This window comes from Macaca thibetana, chromosome 12 (assembly GCF_024542745.1).
Source record: "Macaca thibetana thibetana isolate TM-01 chromosome 12, ASM2454274v1, whole genome shotgun sequence".
Lineage (NCBI taxonomy): Eukaryota > Metazoa > Chordata > Mammalia > Primates > Cercopithecidae > Macaca > Macaca thibetana.
This window is the reverse complement of record NC_065589.1, coordinates 124,721,276-124,738,053: the sequence shown is the minus strand read 5'-3', so window position 1 is coordinate 124,738,053 and position 16,778 is coordinate 124,721,276. Positions and strand designations below refer to the sequence as shown.

Here is a 16,778-nt window from a genome sequence, read left to right as displayed (position 1 = left end):
GACTCCCGCTTCCTGCATGGCCCCTTTCAGGCCTTCGCTCTTCCTTCCTCATTCCTCCCCACCCCGTCCTCCTGTATGTGCATCCCATCCCAGGATGCCTCCTCTCTCCATCTTTCCCCGTCTCCCACCCCATGCCCTTCTCTGCTTCTGGATGCCGGGGGCCCTCCCATCCCAGCATCAGGGGCCAGCGTGGCAACTGCTCACATGGCCTCTCGGATGCCCACAATTCCCTGACTTCCCACCTTGCACTGGGCACTGGCAGGCACTTGCCCGCCTCATCGTATTTCTTCTGCATCAGTGGCGGGTCTGCTGTGCCCTAGGCGGCGTCTGACAGGGATCGCTGCGTGAACGGTGAGGCCTCCATGATGCTTGGGACTCTCAGGGCCTGGGTTTCAGGGAAGAGGATGAGCAGACCAACTTGTCAAGACAGACGTCCTGCAGTCCTGCAGCATAGTTAGGGGTTGGCGAGCTGGCTGTAGAATGCTAGGCATTGTCTCTAGGTACTTCCTGAGCAGCTGAAATCTCCCCAGCCCTTCCCATCCTTCCGTCTCTCCCTCCCCTCATCCATCCATCCATGAAGCCGCATAGCTCAGTGCAGAGTCACTGTTCACAGGGCTACGTGGATACCATGAGTGAGTGGAGTGGACCAGGAAGAGGGTGAAAAGTGGCCTTTGATTCTTGTCTTTGGTGTTGGAGGTACAATAGGGAGTGGTGAGGACTGGGGCAAACGAGGCAGAAGAGTCTGATATAAAGGCGTCGGCTGCTACCCAGCTCAGCCAGTTATTCCCAGGAGGAAACATAGGCCCAGTGAGGCCTGATGTCCTAATTTTTCTAGAGAATTCAGAAATGTGAGGTTTAATGTTAACTCTTCTGATTGCTAAATGTTGACAACGAATAAAATTTAAAACAGTGAGGAGGCCTCACGTGTGTGAATCAAGTGAAACCTGTGTACGGGCTGAACCGGCCTGGGGTCAGCTTGCAACCTCTGGCATGGGATCCAAACACAGGCATTGCAGTCAGATTTCAGCTTGTCTGACAGCGAGTCACTCAACCACTCCAAACCCCAGTGTCCACCTCTGTAAGATGGGGTGGGATTCACCTACTCCACAGGGCTGGTGTGAAGGTTAGGGCAGATTATGCTTGAAAAGCACTGAGCACAACAGTCACCTAGAGTGCCTGCTCAAGCGCGGGCAGCTGTCATTCTTATCGTCTGTCATGAGTGTCTGCTGTGGCCTGGCCCAGTGGCAGGTGTGGCCTGTGAGGGCTCTCCCAAGGCAGGGGCAGTCCCTGCAAGCTGGACGCCTGAGGACGAGGGGGCCTTGCAGTCAGCATCGCGACTTCCCCTTCGCCTCTCCCTCCACCTTCCCGTTCCATCCTGTTTCTAGTCTTCTCTGGTTCCTTCTTCTGAAAGTAAAAAGGGGAAAAGGGTATTTTTAAGAAGCAGAACAGAGATTTCTTTCCTTTTTAAAAAATCCTATTTAAAGTCCCAGTTTCCAGAAAAGTCAGCGTAAGTCACCGGCTACACGTAGGGAATAAAAGAAGTTGTCTTAGTAGGGCTCAGGGGCTGGGGGTGGGGGGTCCCTTGCACTCAGAAGCCTTTGCCCCTCCAAGTGTGTCTGCTCGGAGGGTGCTCTGGGGGATGAGGCACTGCAGTTGGGGGGCAATTAGGTGAGTGCGGGGCCAGGAGGCCCCTCGATTCCATCTGCACCCATGGCAGACTGTTCCCTTGCTGCTGGAGTCGGCCTCAGTTTCTGTTGTTTGCAACCAGAGGGACTTGTTTTGTTTCAGGGAACAGTGAGTGGCCCACATCCTCACAGACCGAGGAGGGGGTCACTGTGGGTCCCCAGTGGCTCCACTCTGGGTCTGAGCACCTCTGGGTCTCTTCTTGCCTGTTACGGTTTCATGGGGGCTATTGGGCAGGGGTAGGGGCCCTGGGACCTGCTGCACTCCTGCCTGTGTGTGCTGCTCACTCCCATACTTTCTCCTTTTCTCTCTCTGTCTGTCTGTCTCTCTCTCCCAGTCTCTCTCTCTCTGTCCATCTCTGTCCCCCAGCACTGTGTTCTCTCACTCCAGGGTGCCTCCACTTCTCACCTTCCACTTCAGTGTCCCTTGCCAACCAGCTGTTTTTCTTTGAGCTTCTCATTTAAAGAAGAAAGGAGCCTGAGGGAAGAGGTCTGCAGACACGTCTTACCATTCGGGCTGAGCGCCATCATAACTCATGTCTGGTGCTGGCCTGCTCATGCATCGATTGCCCGAGACAAGAATATTTATTTTACAGAATTGTCTGACGAACACACATTTACTCCTAGCCCCAATGCATTCACGTCTGTATCCTTAGAGCCAGGTTCACATCAGCGTTCAGTAATTACCTGTTAAGTGGATTTGTTTGTGAGTGGTGGGTGTAAGCATCCGTGAAGAGTGTTTTTGCTACAAGAAACAGAAAATCCTTTTGCTAGAGGCCTAGTCATGGAACAGGAGCGCCCAGTCAGGGAACTGGCTACACTGGTCCGTCAAGCCCTGATGTCCGTGTGGCCTTGTCTGCAGGCCTTTGCTCTTGCTCGTTGCCTCCTGATTGCAAAAGACCTGCTGCAGCTCCAGACATTGTATTTGTGTTCAAGGCAGCAGGGAGGGGGAAGAGAAGGTACCAGCTGCATATTTCCCTTTAATCAAGCAAAGCAGGCCAGTTGTGGTGGCTCATACTTGTAATCCCAGCACTTTGGGAGGCCAAGGCGGGAGAATCACTTGAGGCCAGGAGTTCAAGACCAGCCTGGACAGCTTAGTGAGCCCCTCCCCCCATCTCTACAAAAAATAAAAACATTAGCTGGGTGTGGTGGCATGCACCTGTGGTCTCAGCTACTTAGGAGGCTGAGGTAGGAGGATTGCTGGAGCCTGGGAGGTTGAGGCTGCAATCAGCCATGATTGTGCCACTGCATTGCAGCCTGGGTCACAGGGTAAGACCCTGCCTCTGAAAAAAAAAAAAAAGGGAAGAAAAAACAAATCTTTCCCAATCCTGGAAGATTTTCACTCAAGTCTCATTTCCCAGAGCTGTGTCAAATGTCCACTCCGCTGCAGGAGAAGCTAGCAAAGCAAGTCTCTGCCTTTCCCAGGCTCTTTAGGGGAGGTGGCAAGGGACAGGGGCTGAAATCCTCACTTTCCTACCTGCAGTCTGCCTTAGGTCCTCCTGCCCTCCTCTTTCTGATGGGACTGTGCGGTAGAGGCATTCTGGGGGCTTGTCAGGAATGTGCCTGGAATACAGTACACGACAGAGGAAGGCCAAGTGCAGAATGTGGGCCTGGGGCAGGAGGTTGGTGTTATCGGAGGTGTGACCCTCAGCTAGTTCCCTCCCTGGACCTTGGCTTTTGTCTCCGTACCGAGCTGTTGGATGCGGTGGCGTCTGAGAGCCCCTGGAGATCTTATGGTCTGGCTTCGCGAGGTCCTGTGTGGAGGCCAGAGGGAAAGAACAGAGTGAAGGACAAAGAGAAAAAATACGCATGTGTCTGAGGATATATGCGTCGACAGAGATATATTTGTAGGCAGCGGGAACCGAAATGTTAGATTGAAGCATCCCCCGTGCTGGGTCAACCAGATGGAAGTGAGCAGGCTGTGGTTATGTGTGTGGCCTGAGCAGCAGCGCTCAGCACCCCTGATGTGGCTTTCAGGCTCAGAATGGCTGTAGCAGCCATGGCTGGACCAGGGTTTTGAGGGGTACAGGGCAGCATGGGCAAACAGTTCACTCTGTCTTGGGAACGCGTCGGGGCATCGGGGCTCCTTCCTCTCTGCCTTTTCTTTCTAGGGAGGCACTGATTTATTATTAGCCCTGAATCAGAACATTTGTTCTTTACTCAGCTTGTCTGTGTTTTCTGCTCTTTCTCAATTTGGACACGTATTATTCAAAATTGAAAAAAAAAAAAAAACACCTCACACACAACAGAAGATATATATGTAAAATAAATCAAATCTTAACCTCATCATACGTTTAAATACCGCTCACCTTCAGGTCACTTGCAGTTACTAGTTGACTCACAAAAGCCAAGTCTGGGCCTGTGGTCGTATTTGTCATCTTTTAGAGGAAAAACTTACCACTTATTCCAAATGTGGAAGTGTGGGCTTAAATTATATTTAAAAATGGCTTGTTAAAATATTATTATTTTTAATTTGTGAGAATGATACAGGTTCATTATAAAGAACTCGTTTATAAAAATATTAAAAAACTAAATTTATAAATTGTTAAAAACTAACTTTGTACATTTTCTTGCTGTTCAGGAAAGAAGACTACAACAAACTTCACTGTGACATGTTTACTTGAAACTATGGCCTAAATGGTTTTATTATGTCTTTTAAAGGTATATAAATATAAAATTAAGCATAAACTTCTTACACTGATAGCTCTTACAATACTATAAAACCAAAGCAAATTTAGAAATCATGTATAAACAATTATACAACACCAATAAAATACAAAAGAACAACATGAATTTAACATGAGGGCTGATAATGTTTTAATGAAAGTGAACAATTTATAATATCACTAGCAGGCATAAGGCTTTCTTTTAGTTTATTGTTTTGTTTTTGTCTTTGTTCAGCAGGTTTAGTATTCTGACGTATTCCAAGGTCAAAAAGCGAAAAACAAGTCTTAAACGTCACTTGCTAGTTTTAGTCCTCCAAGTAATATCAGTGTTGTCATTTTGAAACTATTTGATGCATGTTGTAGGTGAAAGTAAATAAGTAAAAATACTAACTGAAACTAAGATTTTTCAGCTTGAGGGAAAAGAGATATGAAGATAAAATTTAAAAAAAGTTAAAGGGGAAGAAACTCTATAATATGAAAGCTGAATTGGAAATATTAACATGGTTTTTTAAATGTCAACTTTCTGCAAACTACCTGGACTGGGTGACTCATAAACAACAGATATTTACTTCTTACAGTTCTGGAGGCTGGGAAGTCCAAGATCGAGGCACCAGCAGGTTTGGTGTCTGGTGAGGGCCCACTTTCTTGTTCCTAGATGGCCGTTTTCTCTCTGTGCCTTCACAGATGGCAGAAGGCAGAAGGGAGCTCTCTGAGGTCTGTTTTGTATGGGCACTAATCCGATGACCTAATCACCTCCTAAAGACTCCATCTACAAATCCTCTCCATGGGGGGATAGGATTCCAACATATGAATTTTGTCAGGGGACACAAAGATTTAATCTATATCAATGAACCTGAAGTATGTCAGGAAAAAAGGGAACGTTCTGTGTTGGAAAATTTCGTGTGTCACCTTAGACTATGGTGCCCAGTCGTTTTGTCAAATAGGAGTCTAGATGTTGCCATGAAGGTGTTTTGTAGATGTGAGTAACAGCTATAATCCATTGGCTTTAAGTAAAGGAGTTTACCCTTGATAGTGTGAGGGGGCCTCATCCTATCAGTTGAAGGCCTCAAGAGCAAAAACTGGGGTTTCCTGGAGTAGAAGCCATTCTGCCTGATTGTAGCATAGAAACCCTGCCTGCATGTCCAGCCTGCTGGCCTGCCCTACAGGTTTCAGACTTGCCTCCCTCCACAAATGTGTGAAGCAAGTCCTTAAAAAAAACACATATGTGTGTATATATATGTATATATGTACATGTATCTCTCTCTCTCTCTCTCACACACACACACACACACACACACACACACACACACCCCTCCTTTGGGTTCTGTTTCTCTAGGGAACCCTCACTAAATCACTTTCAAAGACTAATAGGGACATACCAAAGGGACAAGGAACCAGCTAGAAGGGATTCCCGCTGGCCAGATTTGAGATAATATGAGCATCAAAAAGAATAAGGACTGAATTGCTTGGAAACATAGAATAAATAGAAACCCATGAGTCCATAGCAAGTTTAAAAAGAAAGAGAGAGAAAGAAAGAGGGGAAACCCATCTCGTTTGCCCCCATCGATGACTATTCTATCAATTCCTTATTCTGGAAATAAAGAGAAGGAATGAAGCATTTATACTATCTTTTTAGCAAGGCTGCATTTTAGAAAGATTGACAGAATTAGAAAATAACCACTTGGCAAACCCTGGTGAAATAACTCATTTGGAAATCGATCCTCCAGAGATGGGTAAGCCACTGGTTAGAGCGTGCTGGGGGTCAGGATACTCGCATGGTGCCACATGACCATCCCACAGCTCATCTGCTAATTGCAAGACGAAAATAAACCTTGACGACGGAAGGAGCAGGTTGTCACCAACTCTGCCAAGTGATCAACCCGAGTCTCATTAACAACGGGACCAGCTGACATTAGGCACCTCCTGTTGTGATGCAGTGTGAAGTGTGTCTGCTGGAAAGGATCCAGAGCTGACTTCCAGTTTGTGATAAGTCCAGGGAAGCAAGTTAAACCAAAGGCCAAGGAAAGAACATGCAGAATATGGAACATTCTTTAAGAAAACTGACCTGGTTTCCTCAAACAGGTAGTATCATACCGTCTCAGAAGCTGGTGGGGGCTGTTCAAAACAGCCTAAAATATCCCAGCAACAAATCCAATGTGTGAACCTTAACTGAATCCTGTTTTTAAGACACCAGTGTGACAACTGGTAAAGTTAAATTAAATTTAATGTGGATTAGATATTAGATAATAGACATATTATTGTTAAATTTCTAAGGCATGATAATGGCAGTGTGTTTATGTAGAAATTCTTAGGTGATGCACACTGAAATCTTTATTTATGTATTTATTTATTTATTTTGAAACGGAGTCTCCCTTTGTTGCCCAGGCTGGAGTGCAGTGGTGCGATCTTGGCTCACTGCAACCTCCACCACCCAGGTTCAAGCGATTCTCGCCTCAGCCTCCTGTGTAGCTGGGATTACAGGCGCACGCCACCCTATCCGGCTAATTTTTGTATTTTTTAACAGAGATGGGGTTTTGCCATGTTGGCCAGGCGGGGTTTGATCTCCTGACCTCAGGTGATCCACCGGCCTGGGCCTCCCAAAGTGCTGGGATGACAGGCGTGAGCCACTATGCCTGGCCCACACTGAAATCTTTAGGAGTGAAGTGTCACCTGCAATGAACTTTCAAATGGTTTGTATATCTATTGATAATAAATGTATACTTTTTCACCACAGATATGTGTGACAAAGTGGTCACAACTGTTGCATGGAGGTCATGGGTGTATGAGTGTTTGTTGTGTTATTTTTTCCATTTATTTACTTTCAGATTTTCCATTAGGAAAAGTTAGAAAAAAATCGGTAAAACCCATAAAATAAAAATAACAACATAAATTGAATGTGATGAAGGATATTGCTTTATTATCCTCTTTGCAGAGGCACAGGCTGTAGCTGGCATGCCCGTAGAACTTGCTGTCAGGAGAAGACTCAATTCTCCAACTACTTTACCCAAACTATTGTGAAGCCTTTTTAATGGGGCATTATGAAGTTGTTCGGCCTTCTCTTGACTTGACGCCAACTTTGACATTATGAAATCTGTCCTGTTCTCTCATATTTACCTTGAGACACAGAATTCTGGTTGGTGCCAGTACGATCTCAAACAGAAACTGAAATTCCACGCAGATGTGGCCAACAAGACCTTGCTGTCACGTGGTCAGGCAGGTACTCCAGGGCGCCTGCACCAATTACCTACTTTGCCTCCCTCTACACTCTCAGCAGGGTGGTCAGAGTGCGGTGTCTGCTTTAATACTCACTTTCCCAAATCTCCTTGTTGCTAAGCATGGTGCGTGACCCAGGTCTGGCCAACAGGATGAAAGCAAAAGGCACTCATTGGATGGGGCCTCTGGATATCTGTACAACGGACACCCTTGGGGGGCTGTCGCTTTGACTCTTTACTTTTTGCCCCTCCCCTCTCCCTAATTAATGCAGGAGGCACAGCAGCTGTCCTGCAGCTGTGAGGACAAATCTCTCACAAACTGTTATCAGAGAGACTGAGTTGGAAAACGGAAGGAACCTCTGTCCTTGGTGGCACCCTTGCACAGTTGCATCTGCCCAAGGCTACCTTTCTGCAGACTTATTATTATGTGGGAAAAATAAACTCGTGAGTGTGTAATCCAGTGTTCATTGACTTAACTTACAAAAAAGATATTCTCAAATGATTCACTCAGAAAATACTGATGTTAAATGTTTAGATGATAATATATGGCATGAATATGGATGCAAAAATTCTTAATGAAAATATTAGCAAATAGGTTCAGCAGTATATACAACGGTTATACATGATGACCAAGTGGGATTTATTCCAGCAAGGCTGGTTTAATATTCAATCATATGATCCTATCAACTGATCTAGAAAAAGCACTTGGCAAAATTCAACATTTGTTTATGATGATAACTTTCAGAAAACTAGAAATTTAGGAGAACTCCCTCAAGTTGACAAAGAACATCTACAAGGAACCTACAGCTAATATACTTGGTGAAAGACTGGTGCTTTCTCTTAACATTGGGAACAAGGCAAGGATGCCCACTCTTACCACTGCTATTCAACATAGTACTGGAGGCTTTAGCCAGGGCGGTAAGTCAAGAAAAGGAAATTAAAGGCATACAGAGAAGAAAGGTAGAAATAAAACTATTCCTATCTGTAAATGACTTGATTATCTAATAGAGAACTCTAATGAAAGTAGTCAAAGAAGATCTAAATAAATGGAAGATATGTAGTGTTCATGGGTTGGAAGATTCAACCCTGAAAAGACGTCAGTTCTGCCCAGACTGATATACAATGCAATTCCTATCAAAATCCCAGCTGGAAATTTTGTAAATACGGACAGGATTATCCTAAAATTTATATGGAAAGGCAAAGGGCCTGGAACAGTTATTCCATTCAACCAACCCAAACTCTTCTGACACCAGTGAGGTATACTGCAGGACAATTCTGGTAGAAACTATCCAGAGTTAGCACAGACCTCACAAATTAAAGGGCATGGACCTCAACAAGACTGCTTTCTTCCAGACACCAGCCACAGTGGGGTTCCCGGAACACCTGCACTTCTGACCAACTGGCTACAAACCTGGGGGTTTCCCATGACCTCCTCAGATTCAAGAATTCACTAAAATGGCACTCAGAACTCAGGAAAGCACTATATTTATGATTACCGTTTTTTAAAATAAGGGATACAAATCAGGAAAAGCCACATGAAGAGACACATGCGGAGAGGCCTGGGAGGTCCTGGATGTGGAGCTTCTGTGTCCTCTCCGTGTGGAATCAGGATGCATCATGCTCCTGGTACACCGATGTGTTAACCAATCTGGAGGCTCCACCGAGCTTCTGTGTCCAGACGTTCTTTGGGAGTTTCGTCACACAGGCATGACTGATTGAACATGGATCATCTGATCGAATGCATTCTCCAGCCCCTTCCTTTCTGTGGAGGTTGAGCTGGCTCAAAGCCTGGACCCTCTAACCACATGGTTGGCCTTTCTGGTGACTAGCCCTATCCTGAATCCTTTCATCTCTCTTCATAAACCCAGGTGGGATCCAAGGCGCTTGTGAATAACAGACATTCCCCGTCCTTGGAAAATTCTGAGGAGTTAGTCTCCTTCCCAGGAATCAGGGACAAAAGCCAATCAAATTCTTTATTATACAATAGCTAGAGCAACTTCAAAAAGGAAGAATAAATTGGGGAAAAACCTCTCTACCTGCTTTCACATAGGTACAGTAATTAGCTCTACATGGGATCAGCAAAGGAACAGACACATAGCTAAAGGAACAACATAGAGAACCACTCCCAAAAAAGAGAATCCGGAAATAGCCCCTCAGAAGTGTTGCCAACTGATTTTTGACAAAGGTGCAAAGGTTATCAATGGAAGGATGATAGTCATTTCAATGAACGGTGCTGGAGCAATTGGGTATTGAGAGGCAAAAAAATAAACCTTGCTCTAAACTTCACATCTGTTGCAAAAGCTGACTCAAAATGGATCATAGATTAAATGTAAGTTATAAAACTAGAAACCTTTTAGAAGGCAATATACGGAAAAATCTTTTGAACCTAAGGCTTGGTGAAGAGTTCTTAAATATGACATCAAAAGTGCAATCCTTGAAAGAAAAAAAAATGGATCAATTGAATTTCATCAAAATTAAAAAATTTTGCTCTTCAAAAGACCCTCTTAGATGGATGAAAAGACAAGCTATGGACTGTGAGAAAATACTTGCAAACCACATATTCTACAAAGGACTATTATCTAGAATCTAGAAAAACTCAACAGTGAAAAAAAGAAGCAATCCAATTAGAAATTAGGCAGAAGCCATAAAGAGACATTTCACTGAAGAGGAGATACAGATGGCAAACAAGCACATGAAAAGATGTTCAGCATCATCAGCCATTAGGAAAATGCAAATTAAGACCATGATGAGATATCACTATATGCTTATTAGAATAGCTAAAATGGAAAACAGTGACAACATCAAATCACCCAATGCTGGTGAGGATACAGAGAAACTGGATCTCCCATACTTTGCTGGTGGGAATGGAGAATGGTGCAGCCAGTCTGGAAAAAGAGTTTGACAATTTCATAGAAAACTAAACATATACTTGTGATATGATCTGGCAGTTGTACTCCTGGGTATTTATCTAGAGAAATGAAAACTTGTGTTTACACAAAGATGTGTACACCATTGTTCAAAGTAGTTTTACTTGCAATAGTCAAAAACTGTAATCAATGTACATGTTTCCCAATAGGTGAATGGTTGAACTGTGATCCATTCACCTACACCATGGAATACTACTCAGCAATGCTGAAGAATGAACTACTAACAGATACAACAGCCTGGAGCTTGGATGGCTCTCAAAGGTGTGGTTTTCAGTGAAAACACATACTCTATGATTCCATTATACAACTTTCCTTTCTTTTTGAGACAGGGTCTTGCCCTGTTACCCAGGCTGAAGTGCAGTGGTGTGATCATAGCTTACTGTAACTTTGAACTCTTGGGCTCAAGGCATCCTCCAACCTCAGCTTCCCAAGTAACTGAGACTATAGGTGCATGCCACCATACTTGGCTAATTTTTAATTTTTCTTTTTTGTAGAGGTGAGGGTCTCACTATGTTGCTCAGGCTGGTCTTGAACTCCTGGGCTCAAGTGATTCTCCTGCCTTGGCTTCCCAAAGTATTGGGATTACAGGCATGAGCCACTGCTCTTGGCCATACAACATGCTTTTTCTTTTTTTCTCTTTTTTTTTTTTTTTTTTTGAGACAGAGTGTTGCTCTGTCGCCCAGGCTGGAGTGCAGTGCTGCAATCTTGGCTCACTGAAACCTCTGCCTCCCAGGTTCAAGCGATTCTCCTGCCTCAGTCTCCCGAGTAGCTGGGATTACAGGCATGTGCCACCACGCTTGGCTAATTTTTGTATTTTTAGTAGAGATGGGGTTTCACCATGTTGGCCAGGCTTGTCTAGAACTCCTGACCTCAGGCGATCTGCCCAACTTAGCCTCCCAAAGTGCTGGGGTTGCAGGCATAAGCCACCATGCCCAGCCCATATAACATTCTTAAAATGACAAAGTCTTAGAAATGGAAAACAGGTGAGTGGTTGCCAGGTGAAGCGTGGTAGGGGAGGATGACTGAGGGGTAGCACCAGTCGCCTTGGGAGGTGGTATTTCCATGGTGGCAGTGGTTACTATTGTGGCAGGCCAGTTCTCACTAATGCAAGCCTCCGTAACAACTGATTCAGCACTGAGTGGTTAAGTTAAACATTAAAAGCCAGTGTCCTTATGCAAAGGCTGGAATGTAACAAAGAGCCCACCAAGAGTTTTGCTTAGGCCTTTCCTGGGCCTTAACACATGACAAAATAATGAAGGAATTCTTAACATTTAGGATTAAATACATTTTATTGTGGGTCTGAAGAAACTCCCCAGGCCTCCACAAACAAGCTTATTGAGAGTCTGAAGGAATTCCCCACACCTCTGTGATTTAGCAGGAGACAAGATGAGGGTAAACACCCCAGCACCTGGACCCATTTAGAGGAAGTAAATTTACTGAGGCCCCAGAGGAAGGTCTTCAGGACTCAGACCTTCGTTATACATTAAAAGAAGTTAGTCACTTATGTCTTTAGATGAATGAACTTACACATAGACATATAGCTTAGAAGGTAGGCTGGGCACAGTGGCTCATGCCTGTAATCCCAGCATTTTGGGAGGCTGAGGTGGGTAGATCATCTGAGGTCAAGAGTTCAAGACCAGCCTGGCCAACATGGTGAAACCCTGTCTGTACTAAAAGTACAAAATTATGGCCGGGCACGGTGGCTCAAGCCTGTAATCCCAGCACTTTGGGAGGCCGAGACGGGTAGATCACAAGGTCACGAGTTCTAGACCAGCCTGGCCAACATGGTGAAACCCCCTCTCTACTAAAAATACAAAAAATTAGCCAGGCGTGGCGGCGGGTGACTGTAGTCCCAGCTACTCAGGAGGCTGAGGCAGGAGAATCGCTTGAACCTGGGAGGCAGAGGTTGCAGTAAACTGAGATCACGCCACCGCACTCCAGCCTGGATGACAAGAGAGAAACTCCATCTCAAAAAAAAAAAAAAAAAAAAAAAAAAAAAAAAAGGGATATAAGTTCTGGAAAATTTTGTAATTTTGTGTTGGTCTGGCGATAATTTCCAGGCCTTCTCCCTGTACCCACTTGCAGAAATAAAAACTCTCTTTCTCCCCAGTTCATCTGCATCTCGTTATTGGGCCATGAGGTTGCAGCCCAACCTTCAGTATGGTCCAGGAACTCTATGATCTACACATTTCATAAAATGACAAAGACCTATACACATATATTGCAGCAACGCCAAATCCCTAGGTTTTATGTGTTACTGTAGTTATGCAAGGCATCACCGTTGGGGGACACTAGGTGAAGGGTACACGGGATCTCTCTATACTATCTTGCAACTTTCTGTGAATTTGTCATTATTTCAAAATAAAAAGTAAAAAAAAAAAAAAAAATGCAAAATAAAGACTTCTTGACCTGGCACGGTGGCTCATGCCTGTTATCCCAGCACTTTGGGAAGTTGAAGTGGGTGGATCACCTGAGGTCAGGAGTTCGAGACCAACCTGGCCAACATGGTGAAACCCTGTCTCTACTAAAAACACAAAAATTAGCCAGGCGTGGTGGCGCCGCACCTGTAGTCCCAACTACTCAGGAGGCTGAGGCAGAAGAATCACTTGAACCTGGGAGGCGGAGGTTGCAGTGAGTCTAGATCGTGCCACTGCACTCCAGCCTGGGCAACAGAGCAAGACTCCATCTCAAAAATAATTAAATGAAATAAAGACTTCTTCAGAAAAAAAACCGTAATAGAGCCTATGGGCCTTCCTGTGCATCTCCGTCTGCCTCCAGGGCCCGCTGTCTGGTTGCTGTTGAGGGTGCACTGGGGAAATGAGCAGTACCCTCCCCGGAGAAGGGCTTCATCCAGTCGGAGAAGGTGCAAGCAGCACAACCTTCCTTCCCCCTCCCTCCAGCTCTCCTCCTCTGCTTCTCCCAGGATGCACATTTGAGTGCACACACGCCAGATGGAGATCAGTGAAAAATAAAGGCATCTCCTTGTTGGGAGAGACAGGGGCTAATAGGGTGGAACAAGTGCTGTGAGACCTCATGACAGTGGTGCTGGCCCAGCTGGTGAAGCTGAAAGGCTTCCAGGATGGCAAGGATCTTGAACTGGGTCAAGAAAGATGAGCGGGAACCAGTGAGGCAAAGTGCAGCTTGTGCCAACGCCTGCAGGTGAGGGCTGGCAGGCAAGAATGTGCAGGGAGAGGGAGGGGCAAAGATAGGAGGGAGCTGGGCAGAGGATGGGGTTGGGGGTGGGCGTGTGGGAGGAAGGGCTGTGTACTAATCTGAGATGTTAGGAATTTATCTTAAAATCTCCTTGGGGAGGCAGTGAAGGGCCGGAGAGTTGCATGATCAGATGGACATTTTAGAAAAATCTCCTCTGGGCAGAGGAAAGGGTGGGTTGGAGGGGGAAGGCCAGGGTCCAAGCAAGACAGCAATGCAGGCGGGAGGTGGGGAGGCCTGAAGGAGGGCAGGCTACGGGCATAAGCAGAGCTTAGGAAGGTTGTCTTGGAGGGCGGTGTAGCCACGTGCAGCTCTAATGGTGAGTGCATTACAGAGCACCGTGGGAGTTAAGTGCCCCAGCCAGGCCTCCTCCAAGAATCCTGGAACCCAGCTCCCTCCAGGCTGCCAAAGTGACCCCACCTGGGCCCTGGGGCAGGGTGGGCCTAGGCCTGGGCTGCCTCATAGCTCTCCAAGATGCTCCGCCAAGAGCAGGCTCACTGCTTGGGAATGCCTTAGTTCCTGCAGATGGCCTGCATGAGGGCCAGCCTTTTAGAATGGTAAGTCACAGCGTTGGCTGCAGGGACCTCCCCACCCCGAGACAATTTCAGCTGCCGTGAGTGAGGCCCCGGAGAGGTCTCACACAAGGCAGTTGCTTTCCTCCAAAGATGCTAAGTTTATGTGCCAATTTTAGATGTCTACCCCTGCTCAGGGTGCTCTCCTACTTGTAGGAATTTTGGCAACAGGCAGCACTTTATTCTGTTAATGATGATCATCTGTCTCCTTCCAGACTGTGGGCTGTATGTGGGCAGGGACTTAATGGATTCTCTTTTGTGTATGTCCCCAGTGTCCAGGCTTGCTCAGGGCTCAGTGAATGCTGACTGGGGAGATTTTACTGCCTAGGAGGCAGAATTCACATCAAACAGCTGTTTCTGCATTTAGGGGCAGCCTGCACTAGGTCCTAACTAGACTGCAAAAAAACACGTTCATCTTCGAGTTTACAGTGGAGTTGGCATAAATGATCATATGTAAATATAGCTGTACGCAGAATAGTATTTGGAATGCTAGCCAACAAGTGGTCTCCGCTCTGCGTTTCCTGTTACCTCCACCCTCCTTGTTCAAGCCAATGAGCTCTCTGCCTTCATGACCTCGACGAATGGATCAAAATCTTGGCTTTTGACTTCTAAAAGCCCGGCCCTCTTTATAAACCGGCAGACTGGGGACAACGCCTGATGAGCTATCACAGAGGAAGGTTTCCTCCTGCCTGACCAGAACAGCATCCTCAGGGCAAGATCTTGAAGAATCAGAGAGGAAGTGAAGAAACTTGGATGTTTTGGCTGGGCGCGGTGGCTCAAGCCTGTAATCCCAGCACTTTGGGAGGCCGAGACGGGCGGATCACGAGGTCAGGAGATGGAGACCATCCTGGCTAACACGGTGAAACCCCGTCTCTACTAAAAAAATACAAAAAACTAGCCGGGCGAGGTGGCGGGCGCCTGTAGTCCCAGCTACTCGGGAGGCTGAGGCAGGAGAATGGCGTAAACCCGGGAGGCGGAGTTTGCAGTGAGCTGAGATCTGGCCACTGCACTCCAGCCCGGGTGACAGAGCCAGACTCTGTCTCAAAAAAAAAAAAAAGAAACTTGGATATTTCTAGGTTCCCAGGAGAGACCCTAGACCCAACACCAATCTCCAGGCATGGGGAGAGGGCGACAGAAATCCCAGCCAGGATGAGGAGAATCTGAGAGCAGAGAAGACCTTGCCTGGAGCTGCCCCCAGCAGTCCTACAGAGGGCAGGAGAAACATCTGCCCCAGTCCGGGCAGTAGGCTTCAGGAAGCCTCGAAGTGTTGTCCCCGACCCCCACCTGGAAGGAGAAGCAAAATGACTCCTTATGTCTGTCTGTCCACCTACCTGAGACACCTACCAGATTTGAGCATCCTAAGTCCTGAGGGATGTAGACTGTTCCCCCGTGCCCCGAAACAGACCTGGGGTTCAGCTGTACAGGTGACACTTGAGCTTCAGGCAGGGCGGAGGAGGGAAGGGACACCCCAACAGGCCGTGCATGGAGCGTCGGCTGGGGGACAGACAGGAGGACCAGCGCTTTCTAAGAATGGAGGCAGGGGACAGAAGTGACCTAGGGTGAAAGAAGGACTTGAAAGAGAAGAGTCGAGGAAGTCAAGTGTTTCTTGCACAGCCAGGATTGTGGGTGGAGAGGCACATATTTTCAGGCATTTTTTATTTAAGGCAGCATTGTTGTGTTGGGGGACAGAACCCATTGAATTGAGCATTGTCAGATGTTTACTTAGAATGAACAAAAACAGTGATTATGTTCTGTGTCCTCCTCTGTAAAATCTAAAACGCGAGAAACATGATTTCACTGCAAGAGTGACGTGGACCACCTGCGCCCTGGTGAATGTTCATCTCTGTCTGTCCTGCCACGCTGCCACCCGAGGTCCCCCCAGTCAGGCTCGCTGGGTCCTGCGCTTCCTCCTGTGCCCAGAACACAGTAATGAGGTGGTGGGTAGATAGAAGCCAGCTTTGGAAGCAATACAGGTCAGCAGGGAAAAAGTTAGTTAAATATGTCCAGTGACTTATAAAACCCTAAGGTCATCCCCATGCCAAATGTCAGTTACAGAGAGAGACAAGGTGATAGAGCAGACATAAACAAAAAGACAGATAAGTAGGTGACTTTGGACGATGAGTCCCCAGCTCAGGGTGGGCGCCACCCTCCTGGTGCTGAGCCCCTTCCCTGAGGTTGGGTGGACCACACCCATACATTTGTTGGGTGCCTGATCTGCAGCCAGCCTCAGGGAGGGCACGGGGGTCACAGCTAAGCAGACCCAGCCCTGCCCCCAGGAGCCACAGTTGGAGGCCGTGGTTCTGAGCATCACGTCTACTGAAGGGCAGCCCACATTCCGTACAAGGTGTTGTCACTTCTCAACACAGCCTCTGAGCAGGAAGCGGTTTCATAACCTCCTCCCCCAACTCTGATCCTCAGCAGGCAAAGGGAATCCCAGTGGATGTACCCTCGTTCACTGCCAGAGTTAAGAATTGGGTCCCAGGGCACCTTCCCCCACTACTGCAGAATG

General features: G+C 46.7%; 1 long non-coding RNA gene across 1 annotated transcript; it reads right to left on the bottom strand.

Moving 5' to 3' along the window:
- Positions 1–1,234: 1,234 nt before the first annotated feature.
- On the bottom strand, positions 1,235–15,891 carry LOC126933075 (uncharacterized). Its single transcript, XR_007718411.1, has 3 exons — positions 15,614–15,891; positions 3,372–3,436; positions 1,235–1,404 (listed from the first exon to the last, which is right to left on the bottom strand). It is a non-coding gene; the product is annotated as an uncharacterized LOC126933075 (long non-coding RNA).
- Positions 15,892–16,778: the final 887 nt, after the last annotated feature.